The sequence below is a fragment of the Anser brachyrhynchus genome, assembly GCF_964034855.1.
Source record: "Anser brachyrhynchus genome assembly, chromosome: 2".
Classification (NCBI taxonomy): Eukaryota; Metazoa; Chordata; class Aves; order Anseriformes; family Anatidae; genus Anser; species Anser brachyrhynchus.
In genome coordinates this window covers 59,143,230-59,169,834 of record NC_137695.1, presented here as the reverse complement: position 1 = coordinate 59,169,834, position 26,605 = coordinate 59,143,230, and the positions used below count along the sequence as shown (strand labels likewise).

The 26,605-nt window shown below is 41.3% G+C and overlaps 1 protein-coding gene across 2 annotated transcripts in view; it reads right to left on the bottom strand.

Moving 5' to 3' along the window:
• EGFR (epidermal growth factor receptor) overlaps positions 1–26,605 on the bottom strand; it is a 158,678-nt gene that overhangs the window by 45,774 nt on the left and 86,299 nt on the right. The window lies entirely within an intron of this gene.

Here is a 26,605-nt window from a genome sequence, read left to right as displayed (position 1 = left end):
TGATACTTTTATAGAGTCATAATTCCTAGAAGCACCTGTCACAAACTATAACACCATTGTGTGGGGTGCTATAAAGCAAATAACAAAGACACTTGACAAAGCTGGAAATAAGTTCAAGAGGGAAGACACCTGTTGAAGATCTACCAAACAACTGATGTTTCATTAGTAGGAAAGATAACTTAATAAGCAGTGATAAAACCACATGTCAAAACCAGTCACTGCACATGTATTACTTCTCAATACAGTCATCACCATTACAGAACTACACTGACAACATATGAAATTTTCTTCATCCATGTTTGAAACAGGCCATTCACTCACATTCTTCCATTATTTCTCTTTATACATCTACATAAACATCATGGCATTTGGGATCAGAGTGGCAACTGTTAGTAAATGGGGACAGTTTAACAAGGACTGTGATTACACCATTTAAGTAGCTTGTTACCACATGAGCATCAAGTGTAGAAAATGACCCTTTTATATATGTCTCAAATTTCTGTAATGGATGAGAAATTCTTAAGCAGGATTTTCTGCTCCATTTTCCAAGTTAACTGCTCCAGAGTGTTCATGCTTAAAATCTGCATTTATGCTCTTGAGTATTAGGACCATGAATTATCAACCAGAGTCACAGGAGGGGTCTTATTCTGTGGAGTGGCCACATTTTGAAGGCAGAACGTTAGAAACATTGTCACATACTGGTCTGCCCTGGAAAAGGCATTGCTGTTGGGGATGGCAGTGAAGAGGCTTTGCACTGGTTGGAAAAGTCAGAGTCCTTGCAGAGGTTTCCTGGAATTTTAAGCAGTATTATTCTCCAATCAAGGTAAAAACAGGGATCAAGGATAGAGCACAAAGCTCAAGACAGGTTCTGTGCAGAAGCTGCAGTTTTTATGTTACAGCTTGAACCCAAGGATAGGCAGAAGGAGGAGCCCTGGCTTTGTCCTCGAGGCCACTTATGCCTACCTTCAACTCTGTGCAGCTCTGGCACCAGCTGCACTGTGCAGCCAGACAAGCCAGGCCACTGAAATGAGCTCCAGGGGAAACAGCATGCACTCAGATCTGCTTCCCTTGGCATCACAGAAGTGCTGGAGCTCTGAACTTGGGTCAGCCATCCTGATGAACACACACTTTTTCACTGCTTTCTAAGTCAGGGCTGATGCAGCAGGCTGAGGGCATGGTTGCACACATGCTTCTCCCTCTCCCTCTCTCATGCGGCTGCTCAGTGAACCATGCCAAACTGCTGATCCAAACTCCAAATAATGCAGAACAATAAACAGGTCTGGACAGAGGGTATTTTTAGCTCAAGAAAGTTTATCCATTTGGGTCACTGTGGTGCACCATGAACTCCTGCATTGGAAACAGCCCTGACAATGAGAGGGAGGAGCAGGTAGCCAGGAGAAGCTCGCCAATGTGTGAAGCTGCAGAGGGAAACCCAGACGTAACAAGCTCTGACAAGGCTTTGGGTTGGTCCACCAGGACCTTTCTTCCCTTTTCCTGTGAGTAGAGTCAGCTTTGATGGCTTTCTACTAAATGTGTCTTAAGCCACATGCCAAAACACATACCCTCCATCAGGCACATCATGTCCTCTATGCAGTAAACAGAAGATGTAGTAATAACATTTCTTAAGATCAAAAGTAAATAGGTTGCTTCTGTTAAGATCTCAACATTATATGGCCAGGAGCTTTCTGACCACCCTAGAGCAGCTCCCCCCCTAACACACAATATTTTATTTGCTCAGAGAAATAGAGGGTCAAGTCCTTATTTGTTGCCAAAAGATTTAAGTACATCAAAAAAGTGAACTTAGTTACAGCAATATTTACCAGATGAGAACCTGGGTCATAAGCACGATATGCTGAGCAAATAGAACCAAAATCAAACAAAACAACCTAGACCCACAGAGCACAGTTACTGAACTTAGGCAAAGGTATTGAATAATTTCCCAAATAAAAGGTTTTGAAAGAAGAGAGAATGGCATGCTTGTATGTGATGAATAATACTATTTCTGCAATTTCTTCGCTTATGAAAACTGTGTTCTGAGAAGATACATGCTATAATTATCTGGAAATAATATTAGCATGAACACCATTCTGGCCAGAGGGGGAAAAAAAAACACCACCAAATTGTAGTGTAATCTTCAGAAGTAGGCAATGCAGACTGAGATTGCACATTTCAGGTAATAATAGCAGGTCATCTTCTCTGGCCTATGCCAAGCTGCATCTACTCTGGCCACACAAGCAACAGAAGTACTCTGGCACACACAGTGCAGCACTGGCCTGTCTCTGCAGAGTTTAAAGCAGGGCATGCATTCATGAGTGGATGGACAAATCATATTATAATTTAAACTCTGTTAAGCTTGATGTATTTGTTCTCCACAGATTTTGATACCATCTGCATTCATTACATATTTTTGTTTCAGTGGGTAACAGAACCAGCACTCTGCAGTTTTAGGAGTCAGTGGTGGGAATGGATTCTCTCATGGTACCACTGGGAACTGTGGTAGCATGTCTCACATTATATCTGCCCCATGTGGGCAGTTAGACATGGCTCCAGTATATTTTAGATAAAAGGAAGAGTGGGGAGAAAAAAAAAAAAAAAGTTTCCTGATCCAAATTCATAGTGAGATTGTCCCCAGCCAACAGAAAGCTGAGATCCAGATCTGAACATCAACATGGGAAGATCTCTGTAGGATGCAAGCTTTGCTCTTATCTGTTGCGTTAATTTAACAAAAATACAGCCATGTGGAAATTTTTGACAATGAGTATTCTTCCCAGGAGACCACTGCCTGCAGCAGCACTGGGAGCAGGGCTGCCCCAGACGTCTGCAGGCTCACCCTGTGGGGCAACAGTGTGACCCACCACAGTAAAGGCTGTCATTTCCATGGGGTGTTGCTCTTAGCACGTATATTGTGCTTCCTAAATACCTGAGTAATGTTGGTGTTGAATCAGTTACAGTATTACCTCAACAGATGGCCTTAAAAAAAAAAAAAAAAAAAAAGATTGCTCGCCTTCTGTGCCTTCGACTGGGCTGTGAATTAGCATTTCTAGGTGATGCAACCTGGTTCAACCTCTGCGGCCCTCTGCCTCTACATCGTTTAAGACTGTGGGGAAGGTTGCTGGTTTCTGCTGAGCACACTTCTTTGCTAAGAACTGGGGTGAAACCAAAGCATTTCCTAAATTACGTTTCTCCACAAATGATTTTAGTGGCACAGAATGCACCCATCCCATTACAATGCTAAGCAACTATATTGTCCTACATCCATTCAAACTCGTATTAACCAAAATGGTCCTTGCAGCAATTGCCCTGTGAAATCTGTTTTGATTTTCTCCCAAGAAAATCTCTGATTACTGAAGTACCAGTCCTGTCAGGCATATTTGTCCCAGACTTTACAAAACCCTAGAGAATGCTTTGAAACAAAATTACCACCAATCCCCAAATCATCAGCTGTCTCTGTCCATGTTTTGCCTGTGCTATACCCCCCGCCCCCGCTGCTCTGACATACATATCAAAGTAATAACAAGACAATTTCAGAGACACCCAAGTCCATTTCCATGCTTCATACATCACCTATGGCTCTATACTACCCAGCATTTATATACTTTCTCCGCATATTTTCCAGCCATTATTGACAATAGTGCAAAACCTGCAAAGAAGAGATTCTTTGTTTATTCTTCAAGCACATTTGGAAATTTTCACCTCTTCTTGCTTGTGGTAAGTTCATTTTTGATTCATTTTGGGATTTCTTGGAAGAGCAGTACCTTCCAGGGCATCTGCTCCTGATGCACGGATGCCTCTGAAGGCCAGGAGAGATAAGGGCTGTTGGTCTCCCCACATCAGCACTGCCTGCCACCAATTCACCTCAACTGCAGCGTGGAGAAGAAACAATTTCAGGTGGACTGGAAACATTTTGTAAGAAATACTGCTCGACATGCATATCTATGGGTAATCACACATTTGTGTTAATGTATATAAATGTAACCAGCTTAGGATAGGCTAAATGAAAAGGACCCCTAGTTTTCTTTAGTTCCACTGTACTAGTGTACCCATACCCCACCCCAGCTCCAGTCAGGCCATTTACCTGGCTGGCAAGCTGAGAGAAGGGAAGACATCCTCTGGCCCCTTACAGACCTCCCCAGAGAAAGGCACCTCCCTCTGTGGGGCTTGGTGGCCTTGGGGCATCTAGCCCTGCTCAGAGTTGGCGTCACCTGCACCTCCACAGCCCTGGAAGGAGCTTGTGAGGGAGCTGTGGGGTATCCAGTTATGTGTACGGCTGTGTTCACCATAAACTGTCCCAAAAACCTGCCCTCACACCATCTTAGTCAGCCCTGCACAATGCATGGGGGATCCTGGCCAGGCCCTGCATATCCACGCTCCTCCCTGGGAGCCACAAAAGCCCTCTGGACTGCTGTGGAAACCAGGGAAGTGTAGCTAGCACTATCAAATGATCAAGATAGTGGCATTTAAGATTATGAGGCAGCACTAGAGCAGAGAGAACATTTGCCACGATGAATAACAATTTCTGATAGAACCATACAATGTTTTCTGTAAAGAAAACAGGGGTGAAATGTCAGATGTTCAAAAAAGAAAATGACATTTTGTTATATGTGATTAGCAAGTTAAATAGTAGCACTTCACTTATTAGCCAGTTCCTCAACACTAGAGAGATGTGGTGGAGCAATTTCTGTTTTACTGGGTTTCGAGTGTATTTTGCATATTGAGTAAGAAGTTCAAGAGGGAGGAAAGTCCACATGATACAAAAAGAAAAACAAAGCTGCTGTAACATGCTGTGGGAAGTTACAAAAAGGAAAGGAAAGGAAAAGCTAGAAAACAAGCGAGGAGTACAAATAGTGCTCAGGCGCTGGCAGATGTTTTCCCTTGAGAAGAGTGGTTACAAATGCATGCAACACCTAAAAAGACCAGTTTCAGCTTAATGTCATCAGCATTTGGGCACTGGAAAAGTTGCCACAAAAGATAATTTTTGCACATATTCAAATATGTTAATTTGAAACATCGTGAAAAACAGCCTTTTGTGGCTGTTCTAAGTCCCTGCCCAGAAGTGTGGTTTAGACTAATTCAACTACTGAGATTAATCCAGATTTTTAGACACACTGGGAAAAAAACAATGACAAGAGGTCTTAAAAATACTTAGATGGAAACTAATTGCAAAAGTGACCCAAAACAAATGCCATAGTGAAGAAAAGGAATATGCCCTAAGGGAAAGCTTTCCCACATGGTTTCTTATTTGTATTTACTTGATGAAAGTAACTTTTCCAGCTAAATCTAAGTCTAAGTTTCCCCTGCTCCCGTTAGGAGTCAAGACCTGCACTTCGATGGCAAAAGTCACATTCCTAAATTGTAGGGACAGAGACAGTTCGACAGCCAGTTGGCCTGATTGCTGGTGAGTGTCTTCACTTGAAAGAATAAATAATACAAAAAACAGATTGCTCCTGAATGAAGACCTCTTCAAAATCAGAGCATTTCTGACAATAAGGGATTCCGCTTTATGAATTCCCTAGGTGTTCTCCCCCGCCCCCCCAATACTACTTGGTGATATTTTTGTTTTTCTTCTCTGTTGTCATTATTTAATTCATCATGTATATGCATTAATCCTACAGATTAATGCAAGATCAGGATGTGCTGAAATCAGTCTTTCAGGCTTCAGTGAGAACTGGATGTTGGATTAAATTCTTCTCCCACTGATATTGATGCAAATTTGGAGCAACTAAAATTACATTGTAGACTAGTCCAGAGTCTGAGCTTTCCCCTCCAAATGCCTTACAATGCCATTGCAGGAGGGATAAAGCACAAAAACAAGCTTTTCTGTAAAAAGCTCAATTTCAAAATGTGAATAATACTTCACATTTTTTTGAGGGGGTGTTTCTATCGGGGTCCTGAAAGGTACTTGGTTTCAGATCAGTTTTCTTCAGATGGGCTTGTCAGGGGTCTGTAGGAAATCACTGCTGATAATGCCTGAAGACGACACACACATCTTTGTGGTTCTAAATAATAAAGAGAGACAGGTAACCTGCGCAGGCTGATTTGTATAATTTAGGAAAATAAGCTCTCTGAACAACATTTATTTGAAATATAGCCAAAGGCAAGGTCTCACATCAAAGCCTGCAGAACACATAGTAGATTGAAAATAGGGACAAGGTATGTAACCTCTCTGAGAAGGACTTTGGGATAATAACAGGTGACCGCCGCATGGCTTGATGCAACAGAAAGCCACAGACACTGGATGCATCAGCAGGAAAATACAGAGCAGGGGGAGACCTGCAGCCGGCATTGATCTCCAGCCGTGCCCTGGCACGCCGACAGCAGCAGCCTCTGCACTAGAGGGCTCTCCTGTTCCAGCAAAGCATCTTCCAGCGGTGGCGGGAAGGTCCATCCTGGCTTCAACCCTTCTCCGAGGTGGGTTCCCCAGGCTGGTGAGCTGTGCTGTCCTGTCTGCCCAAGACTTGGCTTGTGCATGGAGGGGAAAATAAAGCCTTTTGGTCTATTACAAGTGCCATCACCAATGAACTCAACAAATGAGCTGTTCCTATAATTTGTTAGTGAGCAACACACAATAATAAGGAAGCTTCATATTTATCGACAACTGTGCAAACACATATACACACAAATGATTACAAATAGTTTATATGGTTTATACCCACCAGTTATTAATTTTGTATAGAAAAACACACAGCTCCTCTCCCTGCCCAACCCCGCTTTGTAGAAACTCAGGCCACACTTCATGCATTATTTAAACTCAGTGTTGGATTTTAAGCGCCCCCCCCAGAAGTTTCTCTGTGTGAGCTTCATGGAGCATGGTGATGAGCCTGGCCCTACAAATCTATCCAGACCGTGATGTGAAAAGCGATGAGTTCGTGTTATAGCTTGCTGGTTTTAGGCCTGTGGTTCCCTACGCAGAGCGGCGCAATTGAACGTGCATGCTTGAAGGCACAAAACTCTTCAAGTTGAAACACGCCAGCTGCAGCTTGCACGTCTCACAGTGTACATATAGCATGGCGAAACAACATCAAGCACCACAAAGAGTATAGCAACTTTGGAAACAGCTGTGGAGGAAATCATGGGAAACGCAGTGCTGGCAGTGTATCTGGTAACACTGGGTGGAAGTACTTCCACCCCACTTAATGGTGGGTCCTCCGAGAGGAAGCACTGCCCATATTTCACCTGTGTTTCTGTATGCCATGTGAAGACCAGTTACTGATTAAAGTTCATCCCATGCTGTGCCCCATATAAAGCCATGCAAGGGGCAAAAGACCCAGGTGTCAGTCCAAGGAGGAGGCCCTGGACCCTCCAGTGCTTTCTCCAGAAATGGGCCCACCAGGTAGTGCAGCCTCTGGCTAACAGCCCAGGGCTGCAGCCCTTCTTCTGTCCTCCAGTTTCAGGCACTGGCACAGCGACTACATAAATCACAAAAATCCAAGCCACGTGCATCTGCCAGGCAGATCCACGGAGCAGGGAAGGGCTGTTGTGCAGCATCACCCACGCAAAGTTCAGCCCTGGTAGACGTCTCAGAGAACTGCAACTATTCTCAGCATCCACACTTCATTTTGTATTACCGTATTGCTGCAAGGGTTGTAAAAAGTCTGCGCAGAGAACAGCAGCAAGGAGACAGGAGACCTCTAACATGGCTCACCAAGCCTTTAATCCTGGGAGACATGCATGGCATGGGTGTGGCCTCTCAAGATCTTCACCAGGATTTTTGGGAAAACAACAGGATGACAGATACATGAGCTTGTACCCTGTGATCTGAGAAAATGCAGTCTTTGTTGTCGTTTGTTCTGGCAATGTCTACGAAGCAGCAGGATTTTATAGCACAATAAAAAGAGACAGAAGATGTGTGCCCATGAAAATGTGGGACCAGTTTCTAGTTACATCACCACTGGATTGTTTAAAATAGTTTCAAAATGAGTTAAAACTTCAGAAACAGGATTTAAAAGCATTAAATGATGCTGTGAACATTCTACCACGTGGGGTTTCTTAGGACACTGCAATTGCTTATTTTCATTTTTGCTTTCCAATGAAAAGAAATTGCATGTTTTTCTTGATTTATATTAAATCAAGTCTTACGTTGAAACAAGCTGTGGTGCTCACAGATGTACTTCTGAATCCCCTGAGGCTTAAATTGTATGTGAGCACTCATATACAGCCTCAAGAAGGGTATGAGAAACCCATCACAACTGATTCCAAGTAGAAGACTAAAAGTTTGCTATTACAAATGCAACACATTCTCAATTTTTAACCAATAAGTGTATATATATATATATACACACACACAAGCATATATAAGTATGCACATATGTAACTCTCCAAGGCTACTAGACTGACATCTCTAGAGACTGTAATAGATCTGGAGAACAACAGCAACCATGCAAGCGTTGTTCACCGCCTTGAACCATGCATGCCCACCCTCCATGGTAACAACTTCCATGCACAAATCTGCCCACTGAAGCCATGGCAAATGCTGCCAGGAATCACAGTGGACGTTGGATCAAGCCTCTGGGCCTGTGTAGCTGCATCAATGCATGATGCTTGCACTGAAGCTGCTCTAAAGCAAGTAACTTTGCAAATCCCAGTCTCACACAGATTCAAGCAGGAAAGTTACAGAAAGAGGGTTTTATGCCCCAGAAGTCCCCAGGAGATATCTTGTCTCTTAGGAATGAGATTTCTTCCTGGAGTGACACTAAAACAAGACAGGAGCAAGATAAACAATATTTGCTGCTTCAAACAATAAAGGTACTGTTAAGATATCTGTACTAACATAGTGAGCAGGCTCTGTCAAACAACTAAAAAGAACAAGTAAAAGCTGATAACTTTAAAAGGTTGTATCCATGGGAATGAATGTTACAGTTAACGCTTACATTAGGGTTTCCAGCAGAAATTTGGATATTTGTACATGTTGACACGCAAGCAAGTTAATACATGCTGCCGGGTTTCAAAAGCCTACAATAATATTTAAGTTTAAAAGGAATGGTTGAAGAGCTTATTAAATGTAAATGAGCTCTGGATCACCTTCTGATCTTTGGTTAAACCCTGACTAAAAGTCAGTGGAGAGACTGCTCTTGAAATCAATGGGATCTGAATCAAGCTCTTATTTCACTTAATTTAACTGTGTGAAATTCAATAAATGAGGTAAATAGTCTTACCGCCCTTTTTTTTCTGGAAGGAGGAGAACTACAATTAAGTTTTGAAAGCAAAGCTAAAAAGCCACAAAGTGATTTAACAGCACCTGGGTAAGTTTTGAAGATGGAGACCAATTTATCTTCAAAAGTCTGGGAAGAAAAAACATTGAATTTGGTCGTTGCTACTATAAATGTTGCATGTTACAGCAAGTGCACTGCTTTTAGAGTTGGCCTTATTTAGCAAGACAGAATCTCAGCCGCATTTAATGCCAGATTTCAGTTCTGTGAAGAAATGTAAACAAGTTTGAACATTTTAAAATATACTTGAAATGCATGGTATGATATGTTACAGGCTGTTCACACTCTGAAAAAGTTCCCTCTCCATCTCTTGATTTGCACGCTTAGCCTCTGCCATGCAGCCTGAGCTCAAACACATCCAGCCTTCCCCACACTCCTTCACCCTCTTCAGCAAAGAAACTGCTCAGTGGCTTAGTACTGGGCCCAGAAACTCTGCAATCTGAACTCCAGAAATATAATGTTATACTAGATAAACCTCTGCTAATGCTCTCAGAGTTCTGCCTTCATAATGCACATTTGCCAAGGTCACAGAAAATGAGATGATGGAGTTAATCTTTTGTTTTGATGGGTTGTAGAATAGGGCACAGACATGGGTTTTATTTCTCTGACCTTGCCAAAATAGTCCTCCCACTTCTCTCTGCCTCTTTCTCTCCATCTTTATAAAAGAAACATTGCAGCTCCTACATGAAGTATTTTGAGGCCCATATGTACAAAAGGCTATAAAACAACCGTGGCAGACTTTTGAGGACCCTTATTTATCTTTTGTCTTTGAAAACACTAATAAAATAAACATTAACAAATGGGAAAATGAAATTATTTTCTTTTTTGAAAAGGATTAAAGTGCAGATTTGTCAAAAGTAGATACATCATCTAGTACCATTTTTGAGGTCAAATTATTAATTTAAATATAATCAGAATTTGTGGCTGCTTAGATGTGAGTGGTCTCCAACCATTAAGAGGACAAATGCAGCTGCTAAATTTGATTCTGCAACTTGCCTGTCCCCATGGTTTGAAGAACAATGCTGCTTTTGTGTTCCTCATGGACCATTTCCACACAGCCAGGTAGGCAAAACCCCATGCACTTTTCTCAAACACACACAAAAAAAGCAAATATGAAAATCCAGTTGACAACATGCAGATAAAGATTTTAAAAAATAAATAAATAAAATAAAATCACCCTTACATAAATACCATGGAGAAAAAAATGCCAGAAAGAAACTGCTGCATCAGTTCAATGGAAAGGGAATAAATGTCCCCTTTTATATGGAAAGCTGTTACATGAGCTACAATGTAAGTTACAGCACAGAGTGTAAAAATGTTATCGGTAGAAGTCAGTTGCACTGTGCTTATCTGTGCCAAAGATGTCTTGAGGGGAAAAAAAAAATAAACTTTTTACTAGTGCAGCAAAATGCGTGTAGAGACATGAAAGCCTCGCTATAAACCTGATCTAATTCACTCCTGCTCCCACCTGCTGCGTCGTTCCTGAGATGTTTGCTCTGCAAAAGATTGTACTCAGGTATTTGGATGGCTGGAGGTTTTTTGAAACCCTCTGCGTGCTTTGTTTGTTTGTTTTGTTTATTTTATTTTTCTTTTCTAAAGATGGTCTAGAGGAAAACAGAGGGGAGCTGCTGCGTGAGGAGCAGGGAACACCACCAGCGTGCACCGTGGTGGGAGGATGGGCCCAGCATCTCCTTGCCTCCGATGCTTTGTTCTGAGAAGTTGCTTTATAAGGATAACTAAAAATCACGTTTTGGCATGTTTCTGGCACACTGTGTGGAGGTGCTACATTTTTCCCCTGACTGTTTCTTGTGTGGCAGTTCAAAGAAAAAAAGAATCACTGGGGTAGCAAGCTGTGAAGAGAGTAAACGCAGGCACTACTTTTTGAGATCCACTGCTCTAAGGATTTGCACATTAGAATCTTGAAGCATTTAAGGACTTTTACTGATGGTTAAAATATAAGAAAAAAAAATATGCATGGTAGGCACTTACGAATGACTGTTAAAAAAAAAATTAAAAAAAAAAAAGGAAATTTCATTTTTCCATGATGCAACATTAACTTCCAAGGGATCTGTCTTTGGCCACTGCATCTCAGAAAGTTTCCAAAATTGCAAAACAGTCGCCTTCTGAGCAAATAGGCACATCACACTGTGAACTCTCCCACTCCATTGCAGAGCTGCTCTCTGCATTAAGTAACTTCTGATAAGTCTTACTAAAACCAGAGCCGCCTTATCTTGGCAAAATGACACCTAGCAAGTTTTTAAAGCTGTAGGTCTGCTTGGCCGCCTTTGATGCTTTTGCCAGTCTTCCAGTATCTACCCCTTCATGGGAGGACTGGAGCAGCCCTTATGAACCCAGCATTAAATCACCTAGCTGCAAGCAATGAGATGCTACCAGCTCCGAGAACAGACAGGCTTTGTGCTTTAGAGATGCAGACGGGACCCCCGGTACATTACAGGAGCTGAAGCAAATGCCTCTTTACAACCAGTGAACAGATTTCAAAGTTATTTGAGTAAGTGGGAGGAGAACAGTGAGGAGTGAGCTGCAAATGAAGAGATGGAAACAGGAAAACAGAAAGATTAGAAACACGGCAGGAGCTTCAGAGGTCACCTCACACCCCACAGCCCAGCTCCAGCACAGGCTCAGCCGTATTTAAACCTGGAGCTCCTCTAGAATAATGACGGGTGTCTGTGTCATTCCTGGCTAACATTAGCAAAGGCAAGAAGCAAATCAGGTCTGTTTACTTCCCAGTCTTGTCAGCTTCTCCGGAAAAGCTGGAGGGAAATGGTGGCCTTGTTGAAATCAGTGGGAATTGTGTCACCAGCTTCAATACATATGTGCTTTTCTCCCAAATCCTCTCAGTTTAGTTTTCTTTTCTCAAGAAGTGCTTCTCATGAGAAATATTCTGTTTTTCACTTGCCCTGGCATTCACCCCTACACAAACTTGGAAACAAATACCCATCTTAAACAAAGCCAGCTATTTCTTCCACAGAGTAGGAAATAAAGTATTTTGTAGTGCTGAATGTGAGAATATGGTGCTACACGGTACTGCATGGCCTGTCTCCTAAAAACAGAGCAAAGCAACCCATTTCCCAAAGTGAGAAATAAAGGTCTGCGTTACAAAACCTAAATGACAAAGCATTTAGGGGATTTTGCAAAGTAGGAATAGGAGATCTGCATGCAAATCATACTTCACACCAGTGGGAGGTGGACATCAGAAATCAGAACTGGCTTTTGAAAATTTCCTCTTTAAGATGGATCAGTGTTACTCAAGCAAGGATGGAAGATCTGCCACTGAAAAATAAAGTTTCCAAACCTACAATGCCTTCACAAAAGGAACTTCCTGAAGTAATGAGAGCACAAAGTTTGCCCCAAACACCAATTAGAGTGTTGGTATCAATGCTGCATTAGGCCATTTCAAGAGGCTGTTTCACTTCAGAATGACTTCACTCAGTCTCACAGGGCTGCAGTACCTTGATGTTGTCTCCTCATTATTAAGCAGAAGGCAATGGAGCCTTAAAAATAATAGTGGTAAAAGAAAAAAAAAAAAGAATGTTGGGCTTAGAATGGACATAAAACAGCTGCTGGTGGATGCATTATATCCTCACTCAGCTTAAAATCTCCCCCAAATGTTCTTGTACAGGAGCTGAGAAAGCCCATGGGAAAATCTAGCTTGTGATCTGAGTACATTATACAGCTATGGGACACGTCTCTGCTGTCACTGGGTTTGCTTTTACGAGGCTGCCCCTAAAAGAAGGATTTTGTATTTTAGCTTTTGGATCTCATAACAAAAGTTATTGAGTACTTTCAGAGCTTTGCCAAAATAAGTTTCCACTAAAAGTCTCGAAGCAGTCTATGGAAAGTTTCTGCTATACTCTATTGGACTCTTCCAATAAACGTCAATACTATTTATCCTTAGGGGAAGAAGCTTCATCTATGTGTACCTATTCCAAAAACATGCTACTAACACAGCCCAGGAAGGAAAACGTGGGTCCAACAGTAAATCCAGTGTGGTTTTTAGGGTGTTGCTTTTTCCTCCACGCATTGAAGCTGACAGTGGCCCAGAGGAGCTCCACAACCTGTGCAACTGCACCTCACATGATGTGACTGACATGCTGCAGGGCACTGGGACATAGCAAGATACCAGCTGTCCGAAATCTAAAGACTGAGCTCGCATTCTCAGAAGGAAGCAATCTTACCCAGATCTGTGGGGATGCTCATCAAGAGCATCCTTACCTTCTCCTGATAACACATCTAATAACATACATCCTCAAGCATGCAATTTTTTCTGCTCTTCTTTTTCCATTTAATTGGCATTTATCTCAAAATTTGACTTCCCATAAGCAACGTAGAACACACTTTAGACTTCAGGAATAAAAAACTCACCTGGTGGAAAATCTGCACTGGTCTAGATCAGTGACCACGGTAAAGACACTGTTGCTGGAAGCTGTGACCACAATACTGATGCTTTCAAAAATTCTGCCTTAAAGCTTGACTCCTTTGTTTTCATTTTTAAGCTCCATTTTATACTCCAACTTGGCTGTAAGTAATCACATCCTATACCATAGAACTGAAACTTACAGAAAGGGAATGGGATTTCAAAAGCAGTGAATAATTTTATGCATCTCAAACATAGTACTAGAAACTTACTTTTTTGTTTATATTTTAGCAGAGGGATGTTACTAGGTCTCTGTTATTGTTATTTTAAAAGTGTATTATCATCTCATACATTCCAAGTTACCACTTAAAGTGCTTCCTCACCACTTATCATATGCACCAGTGACTTTCAACCTGTGCTCTGCATCTCCCTGGGAGTCCCTGGCCTATTTTCATGTCCATGAAAGGTAAATAAGGAAAGGGAACTTACTGTCACTAGCCACAGGTCTGTGCCCCATCTCTCCTAAAAATACTGAAGGTGCCTGCATACTAAGCAAGGCTGGAAACCACTGGTATGCATAATCCCACACCAAAAGTACTGTGAACTCCTTTAAAGCAACTCCTTCCTACTGCCTCCTTGCTCTGCCCCCCACATAGCATACAAACATACATACAGATATAATATATATTTTATACAGTATATGTTTAGGTGGCTTCCTTGCGTATGCAAGTCTTTCTTAAAAGGGAGACTAAACTCACAACTCTTGGGCTTAGAAGACAAGTTTAAATTCTAATTTCATAGAGTAAGAGAATATACCAGCTGCCACTGCTGCACTCTGACAGTGCCACTCCCACCACCGTGCCTCTGCTCCTGTGGAGTGCAGTTGGCCAGAGAGAAAGCATGTTTTATTGTCAAAAAGGCATTGCTTGGCACTTAATCTTTGCTAAATGAGCTTTAGCGTATTTTATTGTTAAGGAAACATATGCATGAACAGACTGCAGAGAGAAGGTGATGCTTCAGTTTGCAAGAGTGGAAATTGGCAATAGGTGAGCAGCCTAACTGCAGTCTTTTGTCATAGAAAATTCAACGTATGTCTGACAGCTCCATGATACAGGATCCAAACTTTGCATCCTGCAGAAGACACAACATTTTTATATATATATATAAAACATGTAATGTGAGATATTTATATATATATACATTTAATTTTTATTTTATTTATTTATTTCTTCCTCTTGAGAAAGACTGTGGTTCTTAAGGGGAAAACAGTTTCTGTCTAACCCTAATAACCCAGTGCCAAAAAGGGAATACTGCAGTAACTATATTCTAATCCTGCCTCCATCTCCTAACATGAAGCTTCATATTCTGACCCACATAAAGAAGCAAAAATGTTCCGAATATGCAAAACCTTACTTCCCTGACAGCACCCAACAGCCTGTTTTTGAGAGACAAGCAGCTCACGCAGTAGGAAACCCTCCATGCAGGAAAGCAGCACTCCCTGTTTCCCATGAAGCCTCAAGTGCTTATGCACAGACCCCTTAAGAAGCAAACCCTCCCAGTCATCTACGCATTTATGAGTCTCCCCAAAGAGCCGCTGTCATTACTTCCTTTCTTATATTCAGTGAATGTATGTCATCAGCTGTAATTTATACTGAGCAGTTAAAGTTCCAGATCAGATGCATAAACACAGCTCTAAGTGTAAATTGAAAATCCGTATGCTGAAGGCACAACGTGCTAGGAAGTGCTCTGGAACAGTTTCAGAAAGAACACAGACTCCATATATTTTATAGCTATATGTGATACTAACATATACATGGCTGTGAGCAAAAACCAAGGCTGTCTCAGCTTCCACTGGAGTTTATCATCACATAACCCAGACACTATAGCTATTTCCTTGCTATGACATGAAAAGCTTCTTTCCTTGTTCAACAGTTGCTTGAAAGGGCAGGGGGTGGGAGGGGTGAAATATCACAGTTACTTTTTTTTTTTTTTTAAATGTTCTTCTAGGACAAATGCCTGAGTTAGAAAGTGCAATCGTTATTTCTTAGCACTCGTATGTGGCAGTGCATACAGAAATAAAAGTAGTCAGCATATTTATCAGTGATTTTAAAACATACTTTATCCTCTATAGTACAATATCATACTTCAAAGCAAAGCATGAATTCCTCAGTCAGTATTTTTCCTCTAGGGTCATGCTCCTGTCTTGATTAGGAAAAAAGAAAAGGGATTTTTTTTTTTTTGAGAAAAGCACATAATTTTCTTTAGTTCTGTTATGAGATGAGATATTTACTACTGAAGACATGCTGCAAATATATGACAGCAATAAAGACAATTTAATAGCCTGGGAATCTCTTGCTCAAGAGGGCTAAAAGGTCAAAGGGCAAGTTACAGTGTAAGATTATGATATGGCTTTGACATATAACATATGTTTTCTGAGAGGTTCGGTGCCTTTTAATTGCAGGAAATACTTAGATTTCACAATCTTACAAATATTCCTGAAGACTCAAAGGTATTTCTCAAAGTGATTCACTCACAAGGGATTTTAAAAATTGACACTTCCTCTAACCACATTACATTAGCACAGGGTGCTGTAATGAACGTGTACTCTAACTGGTCATGAGCAGCTAACGAGGTATTTCCCCTCCAGAAAGGGCAAAAGGGACTGTGGCAGGGAGATTATGCAAAGTGCTGAAGATAGAGGAAGAGGTCACCTACCATCATGCAGGCTTTACGACAAACAAGTATCAAGTCAAACCATACTGTAAATATACAGTATAAATTGTATAAATTGCACAACGTCCTTTGTGTTAAAATAGCGTCTTCCCCAGTCTGGTATTTTCTTTTCCAGTGCTTATTTCAAGTCCCAGATTCATTCAATTTATTAAACTAGCCAGACTTCTTTAGCCTTCTCTCAGAAAATAGTGCATTTTCCCTCGTTTTCCTCTTATTATATCCCTTCCAGTTAATATCCATCTTCCTTTAAGTGAGGGACCAGAAGTGTGGACAGTGTTCCTGGAGGGAACTTAGCAGTCCATTGCAGTTGATATTAATGCTTTATCCCTAATGTTATCTTCTGCATAATGGATCCTTATTATTTTTTTTTCATAATTATTTTTCCTCCTGCTTAAAGCGGACTTACTATGTACAATTTTATCTAACTTCTTTTCTACTTCTTAGCATCCTCCAGATCTACTTAGATGCTACCCAGACCCTCTTCCTTCTCAATATCTCAGCTCTCCATTGTGAAACCTCAGTGGGACAAACTTATGTCCTGTGCCAAGATCCTTAATGAAGATATTTAATTAGACATGTCCCAAGAACAATTCTTAAGGATACCCAGTAGACACCTATTTCTAAACCTCTCCTGATACAATCTGTTGTGTCCTCTTTAATCAGCTATTTATCCAAGTTTGAACTTTTACGCTAAACTTCACCTCCTTCAGGATAAATAGTAACTTCCACTGTTGTATTAAATTACTTGGGTTACTGAAGTCCAAGTAAGTAATTATCTCCCTAAAATAAAACAAACAAACAAACAACAAAAAAACGCTGCCACCTCAACAAGAAAGACTGCCTGGTAGGACTGATCTTTGGTAATGCAATTGAGCCTTTTGACTAATTTTCCATTTACTTTATCACATTTAATTTTTCCTCTCCTTTGAAATGTTTAATTTTTCCTCTCCTTTGAAACACTTACAGAAGTCCTGTATGGTCTCAAAAGCAGAATAATGGTTCTATGGCAGTGTTGTTTTTTTTAGTCCTTGAAAATGTGGAGACCTTGTTTTATTGTGTAGACATTTAGAATTATTTATTAATTTAATATATCATATGTATTATATTATATATTAAATTGTTGTGTGTGTGTGTTTTTAATGACATATGTATTACTCCTAAATTAAAATAGGAATTTGACCCAAGTATGCTGTGACTGGGAAGTGTTGGGAAAACTAGAGTTGACACGTTTCTCACAGTGAGGATTTAAAGTCTATGAAATTCCATCAAGAATTACTTTCATATAGATACTGTCCTGGCCACGTACCATTTGTTGTACACCCAGACATCCTGTGTGTCTCCAGTACTGTGTAACACATTTCATGGTGGCAAAATTTACTGTGGAATTAACCTGATTCATTTCTTAATCAATGCAACTTTTTGATGCTCACACCCTTTACAGAGAAGTAAGGAAAGCTAGCCTTTTAAATCCAAGTTAATTTTAAAGGGCAAATATGATTTAAAAAAAGAACAAAACAACCCAGACAGTCATTTCTGTCACTGAGGCTCTATAAGTTGTACCTGATAAATCAGCTTCATATAATACCTCAGAAAACACTTAGTAGTGTCTTCTGTATGCCTTGTTTGTAAAGCTCTGTTTACTTACTTGTCAGTGTTTGGCTAACTATTAACCACAATTAACCTGATGGTTGGTGTTTTTTGTTTTTTTTTTTTTATCTCTCTTTTTTTTTTTTCCCCCCAAACAAACCAAATATTTATCAGAAAAACAAAACTTATTCAGTAAGCCAAATGCAAATGTTGTCTCAAGCAAGGGAAGAGAGGTCGGGGGAGCAATAAGACGCTTTTTCCACATGCAGTAGTTCTTTAATTATTTCTGGTTGCAGATCAGTGGTAGGTAAGTGGAACAGCAAAGTCATAATTTTCTGATAGTTATTGGCTTTATTAAAAGTATTATTTCCATACTGGTATTTAACAGACTTCTGCATTTCAGGGAGAAAAAAGTTGTTTTAAAGACTGGTAGGTGGAAACATTTTAAAATTCACTGTGATGCTAGTAAGCAGTTTTTATTTTCTTTTCTTTCTTCCTAGAGTCTGCTTCCGAGCAGCAAGTACCAAAATATGTCTGGAGCTCAACAGAAGTCACATGCACCAATAACTTCTGCATCCTTTACTAACTTCTCGCTGGCACTCTCCCACACTTTCTCTAACAAAGTTGGTGGTGGCTTCTATCTCCCTTGTCGTGTCCATGGGACAGACCTACAGTGCTAAATCTGCTCTCATGTATGGTTAATACTCTCATCTCCCCCTGCCTAAAAATTGCAAGGAATAAAATGAGGTAAAACCAACTTTTGTGTTAATGGTGTCGAAAGTGGGGCAGGTTACAGCCAAAATAAAAATGTTAAAGTGACTTGAAGATGATACCATAAGTGCACAGAGAATCAGTTTTACTCACATTGTTCTTAGGGGGGTGTAGGTGTTTCAGCAGATATTGCAGACTTCCTAAACTGAGAGTGCAATTTGTAATAAAACATTTCACTTTTCCCAGACGATGCTCCCCTATTTGAGGATGTTTGTGAAAACATCCTGCCAAATCTGTGATTTCACGAACTTATCTACATTGATAACATAACAGTGAATAGTGGCTTATCTGTAGGATCAAGCTGTGTTAAAAGGAGAATGTGAAAAAATGCACATTTGAAGGCTTTCTCTCCCCTGAGAGAGGAGGAAAGCGCATAAATGTGCACAAAACGAACCACATGCCCCAGGCTTTCAGAATCAGACCTTTTCATTTTGTTCTTTCTGAAAATCTGTGAAATCCAATGAGTTGAAAAATTACATAATAAAAAGTTCTATTTGTTAACTGAATTAACTTCACCTTATCTCTTAATAAAGCAAAATTGTGAGATTTGTGCAACGTGCATTAATATTCTCCACAATCCACTGAGCTTCCAGCCTTACTTTTAAATTAGCATATCATGGCTTTCTCAAGGACAATCAGATATTGCTCTCGATTACATCCATGGCAGAACAAAAGTAATGCCACTGACTGGGGCAAAATTATTCCAGAGTTACATGGGCAGCACCATGTAAGGACGGCTTAAATACAATCCATTTAATTAAATCCAAATTCACCATACTTCAACAAGTTATAAGCAAGAAGAAAAATGAGACTGAGTGCACTAGTCTTATTGCCACCATGTGTTATAAACCTGCCTTGGATTCAACATAAGTATGCCCATGCAGTGGGGTTTGGCAGAAAGAAGAATAATTTCCCTCTCCTAACTCAGATAAAAGGTTGGTTTGCAGTTTTGATTCAACAGTCCTTCCAGTAAGATGTTATCCTATAAGAGAGCAGCAGCCTTGAATTCCCCTCTCACTTCCTTAATGGCTTTTGCATTGCGTTTTCACTGCTGCCGTCAAAACAACTTCTTTGGCAGCCGCATCTTCCTGCGCTCCTCAGCCTTAACAGTGATCGCTGTTATCCCCACCAAAGGCATCTGGGACCAAGTGCTCTCCTGGATGAAAGTGAGAGCATCTGTCTTCACCATCAAAGTGAAATCCTTCGCCTTGTTTTTGCAGAGCTCTGAGGCTCTGGTTTAAGTGCTGGGAGAAAGAGGGGATATCATACAGGGCTGCGTATGCAATTATCAGGACATGCATCCACAGTGTGGAGCAGGGAGAAAGAGGCATCCATGAGCCCCATGCTCATGTAAGCCAAAAAGAGACAAACTTGCCCTTAATGTAAACTGTCCTGCAGTTTGTTATTTACTCAGGTACCACTCAGATCTGGGCAGCACCATGTGGGGAAACAAACGTAGCAGTAAGGATAAACTCTGTCCTCACACATGCTGCTCTGAAGGCCAAATGAACATCAGCATCTCAAAAGCAAGGAGAAATGACTATCCTGCAAATTTTGTTTAATTATTTGTTTTTAACAGCACCTCTCTTCCAAAATTAGGGTGCAGTATGGTATTAAAAAGCCCAAAGTCTTCAAAGACAAAGGTTCCCATCATCAATGGCCAGGGCCATTTTCCTTGTGATCAATCACTGTCAGTCTGTTGCTAACATGTCCAAAGCTTTCTCTACATGCTTCTTGGTCCTGGGATCTTTTTATTTCATCTTTTTACTCGGCATTTTACCACTGAGATCCAGCTCTTTCTTTTCTTTAAATGTATACCTTCTGCAGTCTGTTCTCTTTATAACAGGTAGAGAGAAATCAGTGAACTAAAAGGCTACACTCCCCTAACCTCTCTCAACGTACACCTTAACACAGCAGAGAGAAAGAAGCCAAAAGAATAAAGGTCTCTTTTTGGAAAAACACAGCCCAACCCAGAATCAGCTCTGCGTTTCCTTCCCGCTGTTTGATATCAACATACAGAAACCCTCAAAAGCAAGATTTGCATTTTTATCCATGCAGTCCAAGACCATTTGTAAACTGAAAATCAGGGGTGTGACATGCTCAGAGTAAATTTACTCAGGGTAAATTTAATAACTAACAGCAGAGGTATTGTTTGTTACTGTGCAAGCCTTCTGCCTTATCACTTTATTAAAATGTCTACCTGTATTTATCCACTTTCAGGAGGTGTTTAATCTCCTCTGTGACCACTAATAGCAGATCCCTGCCAATATTTGATAATACAAAGTGCTAGGTACCAGTGAAGTGCCGATTTTCAGGAGTCACATGTAAGAACTCCTCTGTGAACAGCACCAAAAGAAAAAAAAAATAAAAGAAAGGAGACTATTTAGGTCTCCAAGCTGAATGAAAAAATAATAGTTGTCCCTCCCCAGCCTATGCAGAAATTAAGACAGCCACGTTTTAGGGTGTACTTCACTTTCAGTGGCTCATGATTCTCTTGATGGCACGTATAAGGAAATGAGGTAGCAGAGTCATCTGTGATGGTAAGGAGGTTAAAAGTCTGCTTTCTCTTAGCCACCCAGCTTCCTGACACGAGGGGAGAAGTGAATTACAAGGCAGGTCCCCAAATATCAGAACTGCCTGGAGATGCGTCCATCAGCTCCTGGAGCCCTCCTGCCCAAAGCAACACAAGCTCCTGATACCTCTGGCACCACTGCTGGGCTCCTCCATCTCAGCTCTGGGCGCTCCTGTGCATCGGGCAGTAAGAGCATTCCCAAGAACAAAGTGGGATCCCTACTGTCTTTAAAAATTGCCTGTAATTCTGAGTGGTACAGTTCAAAAGAAAAAAAAAAAAAAAGAAATCATTGCAAATACTTTTCTAAAATGCTCATTTTTTTATCATTTATTACATGACTTGGCATTCTGCCACGCAGTCAGCCTCCCAGCATGCAGGGCTGGGGCTCAGCTCTTGAGGAAAGGCCAGGCAGGCATCACGGAGCGTGACGAAGCTCGCCTCAGCCTGCCATCCTGAACCCTGTCCTGGGACTCTCTGAGCAGAGAAGCCAGAAATCTGCTGCAATATAGAAACACCCCCCGCACCTCCCGATGCATTAGAGGAAAAATAAAATAATTAAACGCATATTCTGAGTTATGCACATGGGATCTGGGAAGAGGGAAGGGGCAGGGGCAGCCAGGGTTTCCAGGCATTCAGTGCCATTCGCCAGTAGGTGCTAACTCAAACCCCATTTTGCACAGCCACTGAGTTGAGTTTGGGGCGTAAGCAGAAAAATTAAAACCACAAGCAGCGAAACTTTATACTGAGTAGGAACTTCCAGCTGCCAACTCAGTGGATGGGCTTTTCTCTGGGATTCGTGACCCACTTAAGTCTGCTTTATACGTTTAGAGCAACGAGAGGGAAACAGGGTAACACAACCAGTTTGGACACAGGAGTGTTTTGCTTTCCCACCCACAGCTGCTCCACCATCCAGGGAAATTTGATAGGACAAAAGTGCCCTCAATACACACACTGCATCCCATTACAAATGAGAATCACACCAGGAAGGGCCAAGGGAGCTACATTTCAGGCATTACCCGAGTTTTAAGTGCTGCTGGTACCATCCGTGAACAGCTCACAGGAATTCTACATGAGGGCAGACAGGAATTACTCACAGGATTTGGCATCACACTTTGTTTCACCATGAAGAAACACGAGTTGCTGTTTGGTCTGCTTGGTGCCAGAGCTAGAGGATGTCTGAAGCCAGCGCAAGTTAACACTTCTTCAGGCCTTCCAAAAATGCACAACATCCATTCTCCTGTGTAGCACGGTACTGTTCCCTTTCTAATTTCCAGAGCTATTACGAAGACATTTGGATACTTTGTGAGCTGCTGCATACAGAATGGTTTCTTTAATACTGCCTCTGAATGACAGGATGAAAGGGGTACAACAGGCCATGTGCCCGGCATTATTATCCCCAAACCCGTCCCCACCCACACTACCCTCTGGCTTGCAGAGATAAGGGCATCGGGCAGAACACAGTCCACAGCGTACAAGTAACAGGAACAATAAACGCAGTAACCTGTGCCCCGAAGCAATCAAATTGCCTGCCATGGGAAACTACCCCTGTTCAAACTACCAGCAATTCGGCCTGGCATCTTGCATCGCATTCTCACCCGCGGCGCTGCAATGCACTTGCCGCCAGGGCACGGAGACTCTGCGAGCCTGCCTGGCTGCTGCTGGGATGGATCCTCATGCAAGAGCAGAGCCTGTGGATGCAGAAAGCTGCCCCACCTCGTGCTCATTATCTCGCTGGTGGCTGCCAAGGTGTGTGAGACCTGCTGCAGGACGCGGTGACACGTGGAGACAGCAGGCAGGGGTCAAGGTGCAAGGCAGAAAGCGGGCTTCTCCCTCTGCGTGCTCAAAGCCATGGTGTCTCTGGACCCAAACCACTGGACCAATGCAAGACAGTGTTTATCAGACACCAGGTCTGTATTTTGTGGCCAAGACCCAGGACTACATTAAAAAACAAAAACAAAAAACAGGTAGCTTTGGATTTTTTAATTTGCAATGCCAAAGCTGCATTGGAGAAAGGGCAGTATGAAGCAGGTTTCAAAGTATAGTTGATCCACATATGAACTTGACGGTGTTTTTTTGTTGTTGGTTATCTTTTTTTTTTTTTTTAAATTTTCTTGCTTTTTCTTAATCAACTTACATAAATGGCAAAGGCAATATTTTCAGGAAGACTGACTCATCTGGGAAAAAGCAAGAGCTCCCAATTTTTTTTTCTAGTACCTGTCTCTTCTTGCTTTGCAACTTATTACTTGTAAAGAGAACAACTATTAACCAATAGGCATTGTGTGCATACTACTCCACCTTCCTTTTTAAAGCAAGCTGAGATCACCTGCCGTTTTTCTCAGAGATACAAAGCTCAGCCCATCTCAGCACACAGAAGGGGCTTTGCGTGAACTGTGGCAAAATTAATCTCCTTTCCTTCTGAGCATTGCCATAAGTCTGTCTGCTTCCCCATCCTTTTTGCCTTGAAAAACAATCTTTTGTATTTCTAGGATGAATGAAATGTTATTGAAACTAAAAACTGAGAACAGAATTCTTGAAATTGGGTGGGAAAAAAAAATCTAAAGATGCACACCTTTTCTTACAGCAATTTATCAGAGCTACTGCTGGCAGCAGCATGTGAACATGTCTGCAGTGAGACATGTCGCATTAATGAAAATACATAAAATATGTTTAATAATGCAGTGCACCTGTGGTCCATTATCGTAGAAGGGCACGTCTCTGTGCAGCACAGCTTTTGCCTGTGCTAAGGGAGACCTCGCAGAGCACGGCCTTCATTTCCAGTCTTTTGCAGAGTGGACAGAAAAACAGCATCTAGTGTTGGGGGTGGGGGGCGGTTGTGCACTGATACTCTGTGTATTTACATAGCCTTTAAATATTTTACTTAGCTCCCAAACAGTCCATCCTGCCTCCCCGTGAGGGCCTGCTGGTGACTCGCTTCAGGGCCTCACAGATCTGTCCGGTGGCACAAGGAGGGGAAAAAGGTGACCCTGTGTTGTACACTTTTTCTAACAAAACCACTCATGCTAGCTAGATACCCTCAAATAAAAAGAGAATTTCCCCAGCGAAGGTTTGAGTACAACTGGTGGCTATTCCTGTTCTCCTCTCTGGCTTGTGTTTACCAGGAGTGGCAGAATTATACATAATCTAAGCAGTTTACACAACCACCTGAAATAACAGGATTTGTACTGTTTTAACTCTATAGGAGTTCGTGACTCACTAGCAATAATAATGCACTTCAAATAAAGACACTCAGCTCCATTTTTTCAGATTAGCAACCTAACCTAGCATGGGGGTCCAAGCTGTCATTCATCTATTAATATTCTCTCAATAATTAGCTACTTATCATAGTTTTCCCTTTCATTTCATGCCAGAAATAAAGCCTTTCCATGAACAACATGCCAAAAGAGAGAGCTACTATTTTAAAGTGTCTGTGTTCACAATATGAACTGCTCTGTGTAAACAATGAGATCTTCTCTTGCCTTGAGTGAACCAGATGTTTAAATAATAAAAAAAAAAGGTACTCCCCCTCCCAGAAGAACGTTATGGCAAGGAAGATTTTCTCCCCTCAAACTGAGGGATGGACTTTCATCACTGGTGCAACAGGCTCAGCTTTCAGATTTTTGTTTCCTCCAGCTTATCTGCACTGTTTAGGCAGAGAGGCATAAACCAGTTTTCCACAGTCATTTCTTAATAGCCAAAGCTTTAAATGCAAGGCTACACCTTCTGTCATGGCTGCCCCTTCTCTCCTACACAAATCGTCTGTTCTTGCTATATGAAGACATTGGATATGGTTGATCATAATTTCTTAGTTGCTTTTTAAATCCTTGCCAAGGTCCATTTGGTCCAATAAAACACTGTTTTGACACTTCTGGGCAGAGCATTAAACAATATTGTCTTCTCAGGTGCCAAAAGCACAAAGAGAAGAAGGTTATGAAGATGGTTATATTCCACCTGGTACTGCTTTCTGTCCCCAATGAAACCTGTCCCATCTTACTTCTAAGCACGGGAAGATGTGTTACAGTGAGAAAGATTTTGGCTGTGTCTTGCCCTGATGGGCTAATGGAGCAGGGAGCAGCACAGCAAGAGCTCTTAACTTAGTATTGGTGATGATAACTTCCAATGGCAACATTCTGGACTTTGAGGTGAATGACTGATTGTTCTTACAGTGTTGTGCCTTGTTAGAGTTGTCAGCAGAGAGAAATCAGTGTTCAGTGGGTTATTAAGATTGCATTTAATTAATCAAAAGAACACACACACCCGTATTAGTTCCAAAGAAGCAAATATTTATGTGAGTTGGCTTTCTTCTCATGAATCAAAGTTCAGTTTTCTACTAAGATGATATAAATTTTATTTTCCAAGGTAAACATTCATGTGCTTTCCTCCTGGCTCCTTTTTTTTTTTTTTTGTTAAAATAAAATCTCAGAATACACTAATGAAAAAATAACTTCTCTGGCTTAATAAGAAAAAAATGATTGTAGGTAATTGTATTGTCTGTCTTTGTAAAAAGCCACGATAGATGCAAAATGTTTATGGCTGATCTCAAATTATCTTTCAGATGATCAATGTGAATACAGAAATTGGGTTTCAATACTAATGGCAAGCATCTGTTTTTATTCTCTGCCTACAAAAACAGAGAGATGAAAGTTTGCTACTGCTTAAGAAATTAAACTCCTGATAAAATCGACTTGGTTAGGTACTATACAAGCATGGATGTCAGACTGCGGGCTCTAAATCTTCTTGCAAGTCATCGGTCAAGACAAGATTTTTTTCTTTTTTCCTAACAGGTTGACTTGAGGACCCCAAGGAATTTCTGTTCCAGATGTGTTTATACTTCCAGCTTTTCATACTAGTGTCCTCAGAATAGCACAAATAAAAACCAGAACCCCTATAACAAGGTATCTAAATAAAATATACAAATATACTTTGCATCAAAGAGCTTGGGCCATATGATCCCAAATTTTTCTAAAGTACAGCTGCTGGAGCTATCCTCCATGCAGCTATTGCTAATTCAGTTAAAATGCTCAACCAGAAAGGACATGGCCTGTTTTAGTGACCTACAAAGTCCTTGTCTTACTGAGCCAGGACGTGCCCCAGAGCTCAAATGTAAGGTGGAAGGAGCTCCCCCGAAGCTGTACCAGTGTGCTGAGACACGCTTCTGCATGGTGCTTGGGAGAAGATACTGCTAGTAGCACTGCATGTCTTCACACCACAGCTACAACTCTTCCTATCCTTTCCCTCCCCAAACCCTACAAAGCAGCCATTGCAGGCACCTACTCTAAAGCTGAGATAAATCTGAACTCATCTGTTTCTCCTGATCTCAAGGAATAGGTCACCTGCTACAGCCTTGACATGCTGGCTACCATT